The following is a 19,643-nucleotide window of genomic DNA, read 5'->3' as shown; positions in this document are numbered from 1 at the left end:
TTGTAAAACCCCACCAAAACAACCTTTCCCAATTCACGTGCAACTGTCGAGTGCCGCTAGGACAGTATTTTGTTGTTTACCGTATGAATTGTTTGTTTTGGAATTTTGCACAAAGCTACTCGAGGGCTATCTGTGCTAGCCGTCCCTAACTTAGCAGTGTAAGACTAAAGGGAAGGCAGCTAGTCATCACCACCCACCGCCAACTCTTGGGCTACTCTTTTACCAACGAAAAGTGGGATTGACCGTCACATTATAACGCCCCCACGGCTGGGAGGGCGAGCATGTTTGGGGCGAGTGGGATTCGAACCTGTCACCCTCGGATTACGAGTCGAACGCCTTAACACGCTTGGCCATGCCGGGTCCCAAATATGTTAAGATGAAAATTACATAACTTTTACGAAAGAACAATTTCATCCATTTTGATCAACACGAAATCTAACACATTATATTATGTCTAATGACGAATCATTACATAAAGGTTACTAAGATATTGTTTTGGCAGATTTAATTTGATGTCTGTTAAAGCATATTTTGCCAAAAAATAATTAAAAACTTTACCTCTTTTATTCTACTTTTCTAAAAAATCGGATTTAAATAGAAACTTTGCCAAGAGTCTTTATAAGGAACACAATAACCTAATAATTCAAACAATTAGTTGTGTAGCTTTGTACTTAACTCCGATCAATCAGTTTAACTTTCTTAACTGATACAGAAACTAAAAACTTTACCTCTTTTATTCTACTTTTCTAAAAAAATCGGATCTAAACAGAAACTTTGCCAAAAGTCTTTATAAAGAACACAATAACCTAATAATTCAAACAATTGGCTACATTGTTATTATCCATCTAATAACAACAAACATGACTTATAGTTGTGCATTAAGCGTTTTTTTTTACTATTTTTTAAGTGATACAACTGTGATATAAGGTCAAAACTTCATTTTCCTCGATGTTTCAATAGTATATTTAATGTCTTACGAAAACAAATCACTTATATCTCGCTGCTTTAATATATCTACCTTGTTTAAAACAGAAGTTGTAAACATATAAAGTTATAGAACGGAAACGGTTTTGAAATCTCAGAGTTCCTAAACTGAAAAGACACAGTTTTCAATTTAAATTCCATGCGCCCCAGAAGCATAGCGGTATGTCTGCAGACTCACACCGCAAGAAACCTGGTTTCGATACCTGTGGTGAGTAGAGCACAGATAGCTCATCGTGTATCTTCGTGTTTAATTTCAAACAAACAGATAACGATTACGTTTTACACCCTTCCTCCAGCGGCATAGCGGTATGTCTGTGGACTCACACTACTAGAAAATGGGTTTCGATACCGGTGATTGGCAGAGCACAGATAACTCATTGTGTAGCTTTGTACTTAAATCCAATCAATCAGTTTAACTTTCTTAACTGATACAGAAAAGACGGGGTTCCAATCAAATAACGAATTTCAAGGTTATTTCTCAAACATAATTGCTTTATATATTATACGCAAATCACTTTATACAGGCACAATAATAATCTAGTGTTTTGCTAAAACGCACTGAAACAACCCGAATTCAGACAACCTGTAAACAGATGTATTATAATTTCTTTTCAAGCGCATTGTGCTACTATATTAAGGGTAAAAACACAAAAACCGACGTTTCTTGGCCCAGCGAAAGATAAACTAATAATTACTTTCATCTAGTGGTAGCTGTATTACCGAAACTAATCGACTGTAGGTGGTAAAAAATAGTTTACTTTCCACAGTGCCAGTAGCGTCGATTTTTCTGTTTTTTACCCTTAACTGATGTATTCTTGACATATTTATAATAGAGTATATCTTACAGATAAGCCTGTTATTATATGTGTAAGCGGACAGCAATTAAAGTTTGAGGATTATGTGTTAAACTGCTTATGAGATTATAAATGAATAAAACCCTGTAGTTAAGTTCATTGAAATTATAACATGGTTGCCAACAGTTAAAAAACAAACTTATCTTAACTACAACTGAGCTTCAATGTCTAACTTTTCTTGGCAAAATGAAATATTTCATGAAATTAATTATTTCCATCAAAATATTGGATAATAACAATTGTGCTGTTTTGAGACCACTTCAGTTCCACTGGTTAAATAACGACAGACATTGTTAATGTTTGCCTAAAATGATGCAAGAGTTACTTTGTGTTGAAATTTTAATTTTTACAGGAAAAAGAAAACGAGTTTGTTTGTTTGTAGTTAAGCACAGAGCTATGCAATGAACTATCTGTGTTCTGGTCACCACCGGTATTGAAATCCGATTTTTAGACATGTCACTGTGCCACCGGGTGAGTCGGTGAAATACAGTCATGTTTGTTTTAGAATACAGCGTATGTATTATTTGGAGAATATATAGCATGACATTCGAAATTTTTAATCTGAACGAAACCATACGCAATACAAGGGTTAAACCGTTAAACATTTCAATATTCAGGAACAGCTATCTTTAGTTTAGAACTGCAAGCAAGCCATAATCACGTGCCGCTTTGGTGAAGCTGACTGTTACTTTTTTGATGACTGTCACTTTCTTTAAATAAAAATCTATATTAGAACGCCTGGTATTAACACTTTTATTGGTAAGCAGAGAACAACGTTTCGACCTTCCTAGGCCATCTTCAGGTTAACAAAGAGAGTTTGCAAGTGATCGTTGAAACTGCTTCTTACGGAGTTACCTTAGATTTCATATATTTATTAGTGGACGTTTCGGACACTAATCTGAGTTTCCTTTAATTTTACAGATGACATTTCTACCATCTGTTTCTTCTGGAAGCGTCGGTTTATTAAGTCACTTTGAACGAACTAATTGAGAACAAAACAAACACGCTCGCCCTTTTAATCGTGGGAGCATTATAATGTGACGATTAATCTCAGTATTCGCTGGTGAAAGGGGTAGCCCAAGAGCAGTCTTTCCTCCAGCCTTACATTGCTAAATTAAGGACGGCTAACCCAGATAGCCCTCGTGTAGTTTTGCGCGAAATTAAAAAACAAACAAACAATTAAATGTATTAAGAGAAAGTTGTAGACATTTTGTAAATATAATGCGGTATCCAAAGATGAAATAGTTGGAATGGAGTAAAATATTTGGAATTCAACGACAGGAAAAACATCAGAAATTATCACTATTATTACACATTCATGGATAATCCAACAAATAAAACTGTTGTCACATGTTTATCAGGATGTAAGAGGAATTAGGTGAGTACCATTCCTGTTTTTGACTTTTTGCTGAAACCAATATTTAGAACAACCATACACGACAAATATCTTGTTTCGGTGGAATGTTGGGCAGAGTAGACGAAACAGGTTTGAAAGTTTTAATTGACTGCAACTGCATGTTGAAAGAATGGGAGACGACATTTCGCCTTCACTACAGAGGCCACATTCAGACCTGAAGTTGCGACCTCCTAAAGTATTTAAATATACCTATAGAGAGCCGTATAATAACTAAACACACTGCTGGTCAAAACCTTAAGGCCAATGAATATAAAGAAAAAACATGCATTTTGCGTTGTTAGACTCAACCACTCATTTGAGTAGAGCTTCACTATGAAATTAGCCTAAATACTAGTTGGTCAAAAGCTTAAGATCACACCAAAAATAAGTCCTTAACAGGGCAGAAAATGCTAAACAAGAGGTCTCAATAGTGAGTTGCACGGCCGTCATTACAAATAACTGCAAACATTCGCTTTGGCATGGTCGATATAAACGTTTGCAGAAGGCTGGCTGGAATGTTGTTCCAAGTGGTGAAGATGGCTACACGAAGATCATGGAATATTTGGAAATGACGTCTATTTTATAGACTTCCCTTGCCATCCACCCCCAAACATTTTAAATGGGGTTCACTTCGGGCGATAACGCTGGATGGTCCAAAAGAATCACGTTATTCCCCATGAAAAGTTCTTTGTCCTGCGGACATTGTGGATTTTAGCGTTCTCCTGCTGAAAGATCCAATCATTTCCAAACAAGCGAGGGCCTTCAGTCAACAAGGATGCTCTCTCCAACATGCCAATTTAGCCAGCTGCTGTTTGACTCTCTTGTATAACCTGAAGCTCCATTGTTCCATGGGAGGAGGAATCATCTCAGATCATGATGGAACCTTCTCCACTATGTCGTGTAGGAAATGTCTCCGGTGGGATATCCTTATTGTGCCAGTAATGTTGGAAGCCATCTGGACCATCCAAGTTAAATTTTTTCTCGTCAGAGAACAAAACCTTCGTCCATTTTTTACGTCTCATGTTTGGTGTTTCTCAGCGAAGTTTAACCGAGCTGTTTCATGCTGTGGAACGAGGCGTGGCCTTTGAAGACGTTTACGGATTTTAAAGCTTTTCTCTTGTAGATGCCGTCTTATTATTCTTGAGCTGCATTCTGCGTCCGTAAGGGCCTTAATCTGGTTCTACGATCGGCTGGTGTCTTGCCGGACAACCCGTCGAATCGTCCTGCTCTACGCCAGCGAAATTTTCTTGTGCTGACTACTTGAAATTCTCGTTCCGTATCCCTCAGGGTCTTTTAAGAAATTTGCAACAGCAGTTTTACTTCGCCAAATCTCACCAGCGATGACACGTTGACAGAGACATGCAGCTCGACAATTCTACTACGTCCAAACTCTGTCAAATTTTTAGTCTTTGCCATGTTTTTACCCAATGTAACACAGGAGATGTCAGTGGGATATGTTGACAACGCTAATGCTTGAACACAAATGACGAAATTTCGTTACGTGTTTACCGATTAACGCTTCGTTTCAGTATGATCTTTTTGGTATGGTTAAACTTTTGACCTGCTAGTATTTAGGCTAATTTCATAGTGCTCACATTTTCCCTATTAAATGCTGAATATGTATTTTTCTTATTTTCATCTTTCGAAGCTCTAGTCAAATAAGTGGTTGAGTCTAACAACGCAAAATGCATCTTTTTTTCTTTATGTTCATTGTCCTTAAGATTTTGGCCAGCAGTGTATATTGAATAAATAGCGAGTACTATTGATATATTCAAAAATTCATATAGAAAGCTTTATAATAACTGAATATATTGAATAATTAGCACCACTGATATATCATGAACAGCGTTAAAGAAGATGCTCACATTGCTAAGGTTATGGTACCATAATGGGGGCCCAGTGAGAATCAATGACACAATGTTGTATTAGTCATTGATACAAGACCGGGTTTATGAATTGTACCGTAATAAGACCCAATACGGATCAATGACACAATGTTGTATTAGTCCCAATACGGATCAATGACACGATGTTTTAGGAGTCACTGATGCAGGATCGTGTATATAATGGGTGTTTATAAAATGGATGATGGTGCAGCAGTTTTTCCTATTTATAACTATTTTGTTAAAAACAAACAAACATGAAAATATTGGAGTATGAAGAGAATGTTAAACGTTCCACGTAAACAAATATAGACAACGTATAATTTAGAAGTTTCATATTCTTACGTTTCTGATTGTAAATAGGCTTTGAGCTTTAACAAGTCAGTCGGAAATTTAATAATAGCTTTTATCAGTGTTTTGTAAATTCAGAAGATGAAAATTTAAAGTTTACTACCAAAACTTTCAGCTAGACTTTAACCAAAGCTTTGGACTATCAAATGTTCTTGTTCATTCAATATATACTTGATTTGTTTGGTTTCAACTTCTCACAAAGCTACACGAAGGCTATTTGCACTAGCTGTTCCTAATTTAGCAATGTAAAACTAGATGGAAGGCAATTAGTGATCACCACCCACCGCCAACTCTTGGGCTACTCTTTTACCAACGAATAGTGGGATTGACTATAACATTATAACGTCCCCACAGCTGAAAAGGCGAACATGTTTGGTGGGATGGGGACTCAAACCCGTGAACTTTAGGTTGTGAGTCGAACGTTCTAACCACCTGGCCATGACGAGCCAGAACTGATAGTGAGGCCGTATAAATCCTGCAATGTTTGTGATGCATTTAACAAAAAGGGGCGCGGCATGGCCAGGTGGTTAAGGCGCTCGACTCGTAATCTGAAAGTCACGGGTTCGAACCCCTGTCAGAACAAACATGTTTGTCATTTCAGCCGTGTCATTTAGAGTAGCTAGTGAGAGTAGCCCAAGAGTTGACAGTAATGAGTAGCGGCCTTCCCTCTAGTCTTACACTATTAAGTTAGGGACGGCTAGCGCAGATAGCCCTCGTGTAGCTTTGCGCGAAATTAAAAAAAGCAAACAATAATAAAATGTTTTCGAATTTTTCTGTCTCTACAGTTTCGTAAAATATTAATAAAATGTGTAACCATCTATTATATAAAAATGCTAAAATGAATTGTATTTATTTCCTGTTCTTCAGGTGCTCAATGGTTAATTGTATAATTTCTAACGCCATCATTTGAGTGTAATTAATGCGCAGAGAGACTTATAAGGCTTACATGCAACAAACAAAACTTACTACACATTTTCAAAAGGTACTCCTTCCTGAGGCATAGTTGTACGTTTGTATTCGGGTTTTGATACCCCTAGTGAGCATTCTACAGATAGCTCATTGTGTTGCTTTGTACTTAACTACAAACAAATAAAACGATAATAATTTGGTGCACGACATGCAACACATTTACTATCTTTATGCAATGATGACATAAACAATTTTAAGGCCCGGCATGGCCAGGTGGTTAAATCAATTGACTTGTAGTCCGAGGGTTGCGGGTTCGAACCTCCGTTCCACCAAATATGCTTGCCTTTTCAGTCTTAGGAGCATTATAATGTAACTATCAATCTCACTATTCGTTAGTAAAAAAGTAGCCGAAGAGTTGGCGGTGGGTGGTGATGACTAGCTGCCCTCCCTCTAGTCTTACACTGCTAAATTAGAGAGAACAAGCGCAGTTAGCTCTCATGTAGCTTTGAGCTAAATTCAAAACAAACAAACGGACAATTTTAATCATACTTTAGTGGCAATAAAACCATTAAAACAGTTTTTTTTTATTACCAGTAATTTAACTTACGGATATTAACTGAACTTCTTTATTTCAACTAGAAGCTGCTATAATTTTGCCGAAACTACTCACTAATTTATGGGGAAAACACTGGTCTGTTATAAAATGTGTAGTTATGTTATTTTAATGAAATATTGTTATCTCTTTTACTGTGATGCTTATCGCAATGTTGTGTACGTTTCGTACGACTGTGCTATTTTTAACGTTATTAAGTTTTGTGTTTTCGTAAAGAAAACAAAAATAACTACTTGTATTTTATATGAAAATAATAAATTCTGCGTGCTACTGAGTACTTAAACTTTCATATAGTTTTACTAGAAACAAAGACTTTATTCGAATCAGTTCTCAGAGAAAATGACAAAAATAATTACTAATAAACTATAAGAAACGATTTAAATAATCATCAGTTTGAACTTTCTAAAATTATTACAGCTTTTGTGCTGTTTCTAGGAATTTGAAATTAGCACTGCTTTGCAAAATATCTTTAATGCTGTTACTTGCAATAAAAAAACATTATCAGTGTTATCAGCAAAATAACGTTAGTATTATTCCTTGCAAAATGATTACTGTTATGGTACTGTTCCTGACAAAATAACAATGGTACTGTTCCTTACAAAATAATAATGGTACTGTTACTGGCAAAATAATAATGGTACTGTTCCTAGCGAAATAACAATGGTACTATTCCTAGCAAAATAACAATGGTACTATTCCAAGCAAAATAACAATGGTACTGTTCCTGACAAAATAATAATGGTACTGTTCCTGGCAAAATAATAATGGTACTGTTCCTAGCGAAATAACAATGGTACTATCCCTAGCAAAATTACAATGGTACTATTCCTAGCAAAATAATATCGGTAATTGTTTTCTTGAAAAATAACACTATTATTGTTTCTTCCAAAATAACATGAGGATTTTTCATTGCAAAATAACATTAGTGCTATTTCTTAAAAAAAATGTTACAAGATGAGTTTTCTCAATTATTCATTTTTGCAAATACATTGTTCTTTCCCAGTTACATTTGATGACCTTTTCTTGTTTTCATTAAACTTTTGTTACTTAAATGGCAATCCTTTATGAAATCTACGAAATGACTTTTATTGAAATCTGTTATAATCGTGATATTTGATGAATTTCATTCGTTTTAATAGCGACCTTGAATTATATGGTTAAAGCTCTTTTGATATACTCTTACAACAGACATTCATTCTGGTCACTTAAATAATGTTTTAAGTGCTCCAAAATTGAAAGTTAAAACCTGATTATGTCGACCTTTAACTTCACGGTCTCCATCGCACTAAACATGCATGTTCTTTCTTCCGTGGGGGCGTTATTATGTAACAGTCAATCCCACTATTCGTTGGTAAAAGAGTAACCCAAGAGTTGGCGGTGGGTGGTGATGACTAGCTGCCTTACCTCTAGTCTTACACTACTAAATTAGAAACGGATAGCGTAGATAGACCTCAAGTAGCTTTGCACGAAATTCAAAACAAAACTTCACTGATGTATTTTCAGGAAACATGAAAGACATTCATTTGATAATTTGTTCTTTTATTTCACTTGAATTATGGGTAATTATAAATTAAAACCAAATTTCCAACAATTAATATAATTGCTTTTCCTTACAGTCTCTAATGCTGTACATATAAACTGTGAGCTTCATCAAGAGTGGTTATGAGTGGTAATATTTTCATGTTAAGCCTTTTTACTTCTTGAAAATCATCTGCTTCGGTCATCATTGTAAAATACTTTAGCCAAAGTCAGCAACTACGTAGTAACCATATCTAAAGACATTTTAAAGAAAATCATAATGCAAATTTATAAAATAGGACACTTACTTTGAGTTTCTTTTCAATACAAATCTATTTAAATATGGCGGTTAACTCAACAACCACGTTTTTAACTGATTCGACTGTTTCTTAGCATTACTGAGAGTAGTGCATCTAGGAGAAACGTTTTTGATTAAAAAACACAAAAACAAACAAACTACTGCCGCTATTAATTCTTCGTTTTTCCAAACATCATTACATTTACAGATGCAGGGGGGGGAATCACCCAACATTCTCGGTTGTCAAGACAACCAATGTTATTAGAGACATTCTGGTGTAGACAACACATGATTTATATACTAACCACTCACCATCAGTTGTACTATAAACTTTATCATCAGGAGACGTGGAAGGTCCCCAAGGAGTTATGCAATTACAGGCCTCTACACCTCCTACGTTTGCGTTTATCTAAACAGTTTCGAATGGTGATATTTTTCCTTGTATAGAATAAGCTGTTTTTTTTTTTCTAAAATGTGCATAAGAAGGAAATCAACATGTTCACAGTGGGCTACAGATGCCATCTGATCATTTATAGTCCACAAATAGCAGCTTTGTCAAAATTAAGTCTTGACAAAGATTGACGTAACTTTGGAATTCATCAGGGTTTGTGTTACATTATTTGCTCTTTTCACATTTAGGCTTCATTTCTGCTAAACAACTTTCAGTGACTAATCCAGTTTGTACTATCGGGAGACATGTCAGCTTTATAAATTTCATGTATGGCATTTTTTCCGGGGATTCAGAACTTTCTTAATCTGAGGGTCGCGGGTTTGCATCCCCTTCGCGCCAAACATGCTCGCCCTCTAAGCCGTGGGGGCGTTATAATGTGACGGTCAATCCCACTATTCGTTGGTAAAAGAGTAGCCCAAGAGTTGGCAGTGGGTGGTGATAACTAACTGCCTTCCCTCTAGTCTTACACTGCTCAATTAGGGACGGCTAGGACAGATAGCCCTCGAGTAGCTTTGTGCGAAATTCCAAAAGCAAACAAACAAACATCAGAACTTTCTTTACTGAGTTTGCGCTGGATTCAAACTGTGATTTTGTTCTCGATAAGTGGTGTGTTTGATTTTTGATATTTTCCGCAATGTTGTTTAAAACTGTTTCATTTGGAAAATCTATATGATTGAAATGACTTCATCAACTATTACTTTCACAAAAGTGTTTCTATTTTGTTGTACTCAAGTTATAAAGGTTAAAGTCACAAGGTGAAATTATTTCTTGAACTTTATATAAACGACAGATTATAATACCAAAGAAACTGTCATATGAGCATTACCGAGACTAACAGTTTTAAAAACAACAACAGATTTCCTCCAAATCCTCTAGCCCCACGCTAGTACAGCGGTAGGTCTCCGGATTTACAACGCTAAAATCCGGCGTTCGATTACCCTTGGTGGGCTGAGCAGATAACCCTTTTTAGCTTTGCTATACGAAAAACACACACACACCAAACCCCCTATTATCAGGTTTTAAATTTCACTTAACATATCCTTTTTTTATACATTGATAAAAATGTTTATTATATCGAAATCACTTTTTAAACTTACGTTTAAAGTTAAACTTACGTAGGAGACATTTCAACCAATTACTGTATTTGAATTTCAAATGAGTCAGTATTGTTTATTTTTTCACGGTATATAAATCAGGGATTGCAAAAGTACATCTGATTAATTAACACACTTATTTCACGAATTAAAAAAATTGTAAATTTTTGTAAATTACAAAAAATGCTAACGTACTTAATTTATATTTTTCAAAATATATTTGTTCGAATTTACTGGAACGTGTATCAAATATAATTTATTATTTTTTTACTTATTAACAGGGCCTATTTTATGAAGTGACAATGAGACGAATGCTGATGTGGTGTCACAGATGGTGGAACTTAACGGTTCGCAAGACAGAATTATGTAAGCTGTATGATCAAGTTTAAACTGTTTTTTGATTACTGAGCCGTCACAAGTTATATCAAGTTACTCCGGGACACTTGATGACTAAAACAACGAGTTATATTTATAACTATATGGTAAACGACATTGTTATTTCTTCATTATTCTGATACTTTCTTGTTCTGGAACTTCTTTCTTATCTTGGATTGGTTTGAATTTCGCGCAAAGCTACACGAGGACTATCTGTGCTAGCCGTCCCTAATATACCAGTGTAAGACTAGTCATCACTACCCACCGTCATCTCTTGGGCTAATTTTTTACCAACGAATAGTGGGATTGACCGTTAAATTATAACGCCCCTACGGCTGAAAGGGCGAGCATGTTTGGTGCGACGGGGATTCGAACTCAAGACTCTCATATTACGAGTCGAGTGCCTTAACTACCTGGTCATGCTGGGCCCGTCTTTCAAGACAAAATAAAAAGTAAATTTAGGTAGTTTTCAGTAAAATTTACAAAGCATTTATTTTGTGTCGTAGTGTACCTTACTGTACATTACTGAAAGTTGTCACGATAGAATGTTATAAGAATTAGCAAAATTAGTTTGATCAGTTTTGATTGGGTCCTGTTAAAAGCACTTTCCATGTTTCTGCAATACTTAAAACACATTCAAGAACGTATATCATTAGCGTTTGTAGCTCTTCATCCCCAGGGGCACAGCAATATGCCTGCGAACGTACGTAGCTAGAAGTCAGGTTTCGGTACGTGTGGTGGAGGTTGACAGAGCACAGATAACTCATTATGTAGCTTTGTGCTTAACTATAAACAAGTAAAAGTAATGTTTATAGTTACACAACTGTAGGTTTCGGTATCGAAAGAGAGAGAGAAGTTGGTTGTGAGCATGCGTGAGATAATGGTTTACAACAGCGGCTCCTAAAGTTAATTTCTTAAATTAAAGCCCAGTGTTTAATCATTTTATTTGCTCACGTCTGCCAGATAAATCCAGCTGATAGTAAGACGGAAACTAAAATGTTAAAGGGTATACCTAAGAGGAGACATACGGCACTTACAACAACATGTCAAATTAAAATACAAGTATTTCTGACTAACGCAGGAGACATTTGCTCTTGTTTAACGTTACACATTGTATTTCAACGTGGAAGGAAGCTTTACCCATTACCAATGGGAATCACTCTACGTGTATATACATATTTAAATTGCAACACGTTTGTTTACTTTATCGGGTTTCGTTTGTAGATATTTATAATGCCATTTTGTAAGTTAGTCGTAAATTAATGTTGCCAGTTACCGGGTGTGACCCAGTGCTGGAAATACTGCATTAGGGAAAAGACTATTTAAGGGTTACCAGATATAATTTAGGTATTTCTAAGTACGTATGGGTGAATGAAAAGAAGATCTAATAACATATCAACCATGCTATGTATACGATATTGAATGCTGACGAGGTCTTTCTTTCAAGGCTGGCATTGTCAGGTAGTTAGGTTGCTCGACTCGCAACCTGCAGGTTCGAATTCACATCCAATTAAACAAGCTCACTCTTTCAGCCATAAGGGCTTATAATGTAACGATCAATCTCACTATTCGATGTAAAAAAGTAGTCCAAGGTTTCGCGATGGATGGTGTTGACTACCTGCCCTCCCTCTAGTCTATCACTGCTAAATTAAAAACGGCTAATGCAGATAGCTCTTTTGTAGCTTTTCGAAAAATCCAAACAAACCATATCAATCTAGGTCTTAGCCGGTATGTTTAGCTAACGATAAATGAACAACTGTTGATATGGTGTGATCTGTGCTAAATAAGTGAATTGTAATTAAAAGGTGATGCACTTTTATTGACATGGTGTTAAGAATTACTGATTAAACTCCTTTAATAATAAAACAAAAACAGAATACTATAAAAAAGTATTATTCAATAAGTTAACCCCTATAAAAATGTTATTCAACAAGATAATCTCCTACAAAAAGTGTTATTTAATACGTTAATCTTCTATCAAAATGTTATTCGACAAGTTAATCCCCAATAAAAAGTGTTGTTCAACAAGTTAATCCCCAATAAAAAGTGTTGTTTAACAAGTTAATCCCTTACAAAAAGTGTTATTTAGCAAGTAAACCTGACGATGACCGAAGAAGGTCAAAACGTTGTTCGCTCCTCTACATAACATTTCCTCAACTCATATCAGCCGTTTTACATACATATTTTTTTTTCTACAAGTGGGTTTTCTCGTCACAAGAAGTTAATTCCCGACCAAAAGCGATATTTCACGACTTAATCCAATATAAAAAGTGATATTCAACAAATTAACCCCCTACAAAAAGAGTTATTAAACAAGTTAATCCTCTACAAAAAGGATCATTCAAAAAGTTAATCCCATACATAAAGTGTTGTTGAAAAAGTTAATTCCCTACAAAAAGTTTTATTCAATAAGTTAATCTTATATAAAAAGTGTTATTCAACAATTTAACCCATATAAAAAGTATTATTCAACAAGTTGAAACCATAGAAAAAGTGTTATATAAAACTTTAATTCTTATAAAAGTGTTATATAACAAGATAAACCCACAAAAATATTATTCAGCAAGTTAATCCCTACAAAAATCGATATTAAACACTTAATCCCCTATAAAAAGTGCTATTAAACAACTTAATCCCTTACAAAAACGTTATTCAACAAGTTAATCCACAACAAAAATATATTTATAAAGATAATATTTTACAAAAAATACTATTCAACAAGTTAATACCCTCCAAAAAGTATCATTAAACAAGTTAATCTCCGAAAAAAAGTGTTATTTAACAAATTAATCCACTACAAAAAGTGCTATCTAACAAGTTAATCCCCTATAAAAGGTGTTATTCTGCAAATTAATTTCCTATAAAAAGTTATATTGAAGAAGTTAATGCCCTAGAAAAAGTATTATTCATCAAAGTAATCTCCTACAAAAAATCTTATTTAATCTTAATTAAAAGTTAATCCTTATAAAATGTTACTGAACAAGTTAATCTCCTACCAAAAGCGTTATTCAAGAAGTTAATCTCTCAGAAAGAGTGTTATACAAGAAGTTAATCCCCTACAAAAAGTGTTATTCAAAACTTTAATCTTTATAAAAATGTTATTAAACAAGTTAATTCCCTACAAAAATGTGTTATTAGACAAATTAAACTCCAATAAAACGTGTTATTTAACAAGTTAATCCTCACAAAAAGTGTCATTTAATAAGTTAATTCCCTGCAAAAAGCGTTATTCACCAAGTTAATTTCTTAAAAAAAGTGTTATTTAAAAAGTTAATTCCCTACAAAATGCGTTATTTAACAAGTTAATACCCACTAAAGGTGTTATTCTGCAAGTTAATCCCTGATAAAAAGTGTTATTGAAGAAATTAATCCCCTACAAAAGTATTATTCATCAAATTAATCTCCTATAAAAAGTGTTATTTAACAAGTTAATCCTCATAGAATGTTACTGAAAAAGCTAATCCTTATAAAAATGTCATTGAATAAGTTAATCTCCTATAAAAAGTGCTATTCAAGAAGTTAATCCCCTACAAAAAGTGTTATTCAAAACTTTAATCTTTATAAAATGTTGAACAAGTTAATTTCCTACAAAAAGTGTTATTAAACAAGCTGATCTTTCATAAAAAGTGTTATTAAACAAGTTAATATCCTATAAAAAGTGTTATTCAATAAATCAATTTCTTAGAAAAAGTGTTATTCAAAAAGTTAATCCCCTATAATATGCGTTATTTAACATGTTAATCCTCACTAAAGGTGTTGTTCAGCAAGTTAATCTCTTATAATCCCATATAAACAGTGTTATTCAACAAGTTAATCCTCTACAAAAAGTTATATTCAAAACTCTAATTTTATTAAAATGTTATTTAAAACGTTATTCCTTATAAAAATATTATTGAACAAGTTAATCTTGTATAAAATTTTATTTAACAAGTTAATCCGCTATAAAAAGTGCTATATAACAAGTTAATCTCCTCTAAAAAGTGTTATTCAACAAGTTAATCTCCTATAAAAATGCTCTTCAAGAAGTTAATCCCCTACAAAGTGTTATTCAAAACTTTAATCTTTACAAAATGTTGAACAAGTTAATTTCCTACAAAAAATGTTATTAAACAAGCTGATCTTCTATAAAAAGTGTTATTAAACAAGTTACTCTCCTACAAAAAGTGTTATTAAACAAGCTGATTTCCTATAAAAAGTGTTATTCAAAAAGTTAATCCCCTACAAAATACCTTATTTAACAAGTTAATCCCCACTAAAGGTATTGTTCAGCAAGCTAATCTCCTATAAGAAGCGTTATTCAAGAAGTTAATCCCATATAAAAAGTGTTATTCAACAAGTTAATCCCCCACAAAAAGTTACATTCAAAACTCTAATTCTTATTAAAATGTTATTTAAAAAGTTATTCCTTATAAAAACATTATTGAACAAGTTAATCTTGTATAAAAATTTTATTTAACAAGTTAATCCGCCATAAAAAGTGCTATATAACAAGTTAATTTCCTCTAAAAAGTGTTATTCAACAAGTTAATCTCCCCTTAAAAGTGTTATTCAACAAGTTAATCTCCTCTAAAAAGTGTTATTCAACAAGTTAATCCCTCCAAAAGCGTTATTCAACAAGTTAATCTCATAGAAAAAGTGTTACTCAAGAAGTTAATGTTTTACAAAAAGTGTTATTCAAAACTTTAATCCTTATAAAAATGTTATTGAACAAGTTAATTCTGGACAAAAGGTGTTATTCAAAACTTTAATCCTTATAAAAATGTTATTGAACAAGTTAATTTTGGACAAAAGGTGTTATTCAACAATTTAATCTCCTACAAAAGGTGTTATTCAACAATTTAATCTCCTACAAAAATGTATTATTCAACAAGTTAATTCTGGACAAAAGGTGTTATTCAATAAATGTTAATTCCCTACAAAAGGTGTTATTCAACAATTTAATCTCCTACAAAAATGTATTATTCAACAAGTTAATCTCTTGCAAAAAGTGCTATTTAACAAGTTAATCCACTACAAAAAGTGTTATTCAACAAGTTAATCTCCTCTGTAAAGTGCTATTCAACAAGTTAATCCATATAAAATGTTATTCAATAAGTTAATCCCCTACAAAAGTGTTATTCAACAGGTGAATCTCTTACAGAAAGTGTTATTCAACATGTTAATCCCCTATGAAAGTGTTATTCAACATGTTAACCCCCTATGCAAGTGTTATTCAACAAGTTAATCTCTTCTATAAAGCGTTATTTAACAAATTAATCCATATAAAATGTTATTCAATAAGTTAATCCTTTACAAAAGTGTTATTCAACAGGTGAATCTCTTACAGAAAGTGTTATTGAACAAGTTAATCCCCTGTTTCTTAGAAACCAATCCATTTCACTAAATATTTCCATTCTTTACTTGTAGTGATTTTGCGTTTCGTTGTCATAGAAACGTTTTCGACATTTTTGGGGCTGTGAATTCATTATAAGAACGACAGACAAAAAAAATTTCCTTTACGTCAGTAATGCGTAGCTCAGAAGCTGTGAGTGCTGTAGAATAGCTACATTCCCTGTCGTATATCACATGAAAATTCGGGACAGATATGAGCATGTAGCCGCTTTGTAGTTTTGCGCTAAAATTCTAAATAAAAACAATATTATATTTGATTTATTTTTAACGGTTTTATTTTCTATGCAGTGAAATACTTGAATTTCGCGCAAAACTATGAGTGTTCTCTGTGCTAGATGTTTATAATTTTAAAACTAAAGGAAAGACAGCTAGCCAACACCATCCACCACCAAGTCTTCAGTTACTTTTTAGTGATTACATTATAACGCGCCCGTGGCTGAAAGGGCAAGACTGAATTCGATCCCGCGATCTTCAAATTGGGAATCGAATGCCCTAAACACTTCGCCATGCCAGGCCACTTTAAATAGAAATCAGTGGTTTGCAACACTTTAAGACACACATATATATAAATAAACGATAGTCTAATAAGGAAAACAAAACCTAGAATGTGTATAAATAAACGTACATCTTACGTTTATTACGTTAAACCAGTACTTGTTGCTGGTTTAAATAAGGAGAGTTTTAATTTATAATGTTCTATTTTCAATTATTTCAACATCTAAAACTTCAAAGATGTAATTGTACTTATCTTTGTGTTTGTATTCATAAGAGGAAGCTTACAAGTGTTCTTTCAGTCCTGTTGGAATATAACAGTTTATCCTATATAAAAAGTGTCAGAGATTTTAAATTTGATGCGGTTATCATGGATTGTCTTTATCAGCAAATTTTACCTAATGTTTTTACTAGTAGAGAAGACAGTTTCATACTGGCAGGTCTCCGGTTCGAATCTTCTTTATCAACACACTTTTCCTATGGAGGTGTTGTAAAGTGACGGTGGATGCCACTGTTTGTTGATAAAAGAGTATCTCAGGAGTTGGTGGTGGGTCGTGATTACTTGCTGCCTTCCTGTCTTGTCTATCATTGCTAAATCAGAGACGACTAGCGCAGATAGTTCTCGAGTATCTTTGCGCAAAATTTAAACCAAACTAGCCTTATACTGAATTCCATATCGCACTTTTTACTAGTTTTTGAACAAATTTTTTCCTATGTAGTTATCAAGGTGTTTCTAGAAGTGTTCCTCTATTATTAGGCAGTTACCAATCAAAATTTGGTTTATTTATATATTTTGGAGCAAAACCACATTGAGCTATTTGCTGTGTCCACTGAAGAGAATCGAACCCTGTATTTTAGCGTCGTAATTCCGTGAACTCACCGCTGTCCCACCGAATAATTTTACCTGTAAGAAAAATGATCCTTTAATTTTTATCTAGATAAGATTTTTCCAAGATTCTGATTTTGTAAGTTTAATAAGCCAAAACAATGGGACGTAACAAATCTTATGAATCTACAATAGACCATTAAGTGTGTTTTTCATATCAAAACCATATGGAGCTATCTGTTGAGCCTACTAAGGGGAATTGAACCCCTGATTTTAGCGTTTTAAATCCGTAGACTTACCGCTGTACTAGTGAGGGACAGATCATTAAGTTAAGAGGAGTAAGAGAAGCTGAAACATATGAAAAATTAAACAATTCATTGAAAAATTGGACATTCAGATTTAACTGTAATACGAAGGTTTCTAGTTTATATTCTTGCACGAAAATTAAATTTGTATTAAAGTTAATAGAGAAAACCGAATAATTTAAAATATTGTCCATATTACAGAGGTAATTAGAAATATCCATAATTACATAATTTTATCTGATTTTAAATATAATTACATTTTTTATCGTTCTTATTGATTCTTGTGCTTTTAGTTTCTCACAGTATAGGTTCAATAATAAGTTAGTGATCTCTGAAACGAAAAATTCAAACAATTTTAAGGTAGGGCTGCTGTTCGGAAGAAGATGGACAAGTTAATCTGGGATTGTTCGGAAGTCATCAGAACATCCATTTAGTTTTTGGAACTTAATTTTTTTTTGCCTTTGAATGGAATTATTTTCACTTAGGTCTGTTCGTTTAGTTTTTATTTGTATAATAAAATATAATTAAACTGTTTATCTCTATAATTGGAAAGAGTTTTGAAGCAATTATAAAGGGCCCAGTATGACCAGGCAGTTAATGCACTCAACTCGTAATCTGAGGGTCATGGGTTCGAATCCCCGTCACACCAAACATGCCTTTCAGCCGTGAGGGCATTATAATGTGACGGTTAATCACAAGAGTTGGATGTGGGTAGTGATGACTAGCTGCCTTCCCTCTAGTCTTACACTGTTAAATTAGGGACGGTTAGCGCAGATAGCCCTTGTGTAGCTTTGCGCGAAATTTCAAACAATTGCAAAGTTAGAACTTTGACCAAGTTTTGTTTCACTCGAAGACAAGTGTTAGTTAAAGAAATCAATAAGCACACTTTTTTGACTATCGAGATTTGATTTCCTGTTGTTTATTTGCTGTTTTACATCAAGGATTTATAGTTCGTGAAATTTGTCAGAACATTTTTGACTAACAATTTTTTCTGCGTTTTCCTTCTTTTTTTTATCAATGTTGAAAGATGACTCCATGTCTTTGGTAAAAACAGTCATACTACGGTTCAAACTAGAAATAAGTTTATTTTTACGTATGTGGTCACAAAGACGTTTATATTTAACAGTTATGATAATCTTCAAAGAACAAAACCTAAACATAACTAACTTACAGTTTTAAAACTTTGAAGAAAAAATGTCCAAAAATTAAATGTAATGTTTTTTTATTATACTGCTGGTCGCCAGATTATAATGGAAATCATGCCAGATCGTAAATGGAAAAACAAAGTTAGATCTAATGACCAAAACACTGTAAAATTTTAAAGCATATGCAAATAGTAATATCTTTCTCACACTTCGAGAATAAAAATTTAACAATTGAGAGGAAACTTTTGTTTCAAGCAAAGCTGCACAATGGGCTATCTGCTCTTTGTACACTGCGGGGAATCGAATCCAGTATTATAACGTTGTAGGTCCACATATCTATTATTGATTCATAGGAAAACGTATGGAGAAATATTCTCGTATAAACTGTTATTTATTTATTAATAGATAAACCAGTAAATATGTTTTAAAACCTCTTCTCAAACACTACGTTTCGTTAGGTTAAACATATTTACGAGTGAATCAGTAAATATATGAATCGGTAAACCTTAAAATGTTCGAATTTTTCAGTCAGTTATAAACATTATTGACTGATAACAGTTAAGTACGAATTATTTTCTTCTATTGTAGTTTTGAAGTTATGTCAGTATCATAAAGTAAAGTTGAAGTTAGGTGTGAAGAGTGAATGTATCTGAGTTGTGTAAAAAGCCTTAACATATAAGTAAATGTCAAGGCTAATTGAAGAAAGCTAATTTTGAGACATACAGTGTACAATATACGAAAAGAGCTTTACGTTTAAT

This window comes from Tachypleus tridentatus, chromosome 8, assembly GCF_004210375.1.
Source record: "Tachypleus tridentatus isolate NWPU-2018 chromosome 8, ASM421037v1, whole genome shotgun sequence".
Lineage (NCBI taxonomy): Eukaryota > Metazoa > Arthropoda > Merostomata > Xiphosura > Limulidae > Tachypleus > Tachypleus tridentatus.
The sequence above is the reverse complement of the archived record's forward strand: the minus strand, read 5'-3'. Positions refer to the sequence as shown.